Source organism: Mus caroli, chromosome X, assembly GCF_900094665.2.
Source record: "Mus caroli chromosome X, CAROLI_EIJ_v1.1, whole genome shotgun sequence".
In the NCBI taxonomy this organism is placed as follows: domain Eukaryota; kingdom Metazoa; phylum Chordata; class Mammalia; order Rodentia; family Muridae; genus Mus; species Mus caroli.
The window spans coordinates 89,250,733-89,252,957 of NC_034589.1; positions in this window are offsets into that span (position 1 = coordinate 89,250,733).

A 2,225-nucleotide genomic window follows, 5' to 3' on the forward strand; every position below is an offset into this window, starting at 1 on the left:
AGAAACTAAAAAGCAGGGCCGAGTATGGTGGTGCATGCCTTTAATCCCAGCACTCGGGAGGCAGAGGCAGGCAGATTTCTGAGTTCAAGGCCAGCCTGCTCTACAAAGTGAGTTCCAGGACAGCCAGGGCTATACAGAGAAACCCTGTCTCGAAAAACCAAAAAAAACAAAAACAAACACAAACAAACAAACAAACAAAGAAACTAAAAAGCAGCAGAAATAATGGGGGAACATCTTTAGGATGTAGAGAAGATGTAGCAGAAGATGGCCTAGTCGACCATCAATGGGAGGAGAGACCTTTGGTATTGCAAAGATCATAAGCCCCAGTACAGGGGAATGCCAGGGCCAGGAAGCAGCAGTGGGTAGGTTGGGGAGCAGGGCAGGGGGGAGGGTATAGGGGACTTTTGGGATAGCATTTGAAATGTAAATGAAGAAAATATCCAATAAAAAAGAACTAAAAAAGCTGTGCACGAAGAAAACGAATAGTCCAGTTTAAATTTGGGCTGGGCTAGGGGCAGGGGTGAGGCTCAGTGGTTAAGAGCATCATTTTTTTTTTTCAGAGAAACTGAGTCAGATTCTGACTATTCACATTAGGTTATTCACGACTTGTGGTAACTGTGGCTCTAGGGCATCAGATATCCTCTCATGGACCCCACAGACACTTGTACTTACACATGCCTCCACGCATTCATGTACCTGTGCACATTATTTTAAAAATTTAAAGATAAGTAAATAAATAAAGATGAAGAATGGAATACAGAACTAAATGGAAAGTTCTCAAATCAAATGTACTTTGCAGACACAGCAAACATTGTTCATTTATCTGTGGCTATCAGGGAAGTGCAGATGAAATCCACTTGAAAATTCCGTCTCACTCTAGTCACAGTGGCTAAGTTCAGGATCACAAATAAAACAATTCAAAGGGGAACCTTTAAACTCGGTGTCAGTGTAAACTAGGGGAGTCACTTTGGAAATATGTCTGGAAGTTTCTCAAAAACAAAACAAACAAAACAGAAACAACTAGAACGATAGTGTTGGAGATATGCGTCAGTGGTTAAGAGGCCATGCTCTCCTGAAGAAGACTCAAGTTTGGTTCTCAGCAAGCATGTTGGGCTCACAAGCACATGGAATGCCAGCTCTATGGGTCTGGTGCTCTTTTCTGATTTCTGCAGGAACTGCACTTAGCTGTATGTGCATGTGCACTCATGTAATTAAAAATAAAATCTATTTTTAAAAAGTAGAATAATCTTAACACAGAGTTACTGGCTATGCTGCTCCTGAGGACACATCCAAAGCACCAGACGTCGTACTATAGAGATTCATGTTTACTGCTGTTCTCTTGGCTATAGCATTGATATGGAGTCAATCTCGACACTCTCCAACTGATGACTGGATAAAGAAAATGTGGCATATATCACACTGGAGTATTATTTATCTGTACAGAAAATTGCAAAAATTTCAGGTAAATGGAGGAAATTAGAAAAATATGCTGTGAGTTCACCCCGACACAGAAAGACAAATACTGCATGGACTCTCATATAAGAGAGTCTTACATATTTAATGTGGAGTACATGTGGAATCTAGGTAATTAAAACAGGACATTAAGGATGGCCTTACTAAAGAAGATATGATAATTAAGTGCAGGTAAAAGGAAAGGTGAGAGAGGGGATACCAGGAGAGGAAAGATTCAAACATGGAGTGGGTGGGGAATAGGTACATGAAGGGGTGAAGAAAGGTTTAACCAAAGTAAAGAGTATAGGAAAAAGCTATATGAAACCTGAGTAAAAATAGAAGGGATAGTAGAAGACAGGGGATGGGGAAATAGTCTGGTTTTAAGATTTAAGTGAGAATGGGAATAGTGGGCCCCTTAGAGAGAAAAAGAAATAGAGGGTCAGTTAGCCAGAACTACTGATGTGTGAAGAAGCCTTATGGAAAACCACTAATGTGTAAGCTAATTTAAAAATATAATACTTGATTGTGGTGAATGATCATTTTGATGTGTTCTTAGATTCGGTTGACAAGAATTTTATTGAGTATTTTTGCATCGATATTCATAAGGGAAATTGGTCTGAAGTTCTCTTTCTTTGTTGGGTGTGGCTTAGGTATCAGCGTAATTGTGGCTTCATAAAATGAATTGGGTAGAGTACCTTCTGTTTCTATTTTGTGGAATAGTTTGAGAAGAGTTGGAATTAGGTCTTCTTTGAAGGTCTGATAGAACTCTGCAA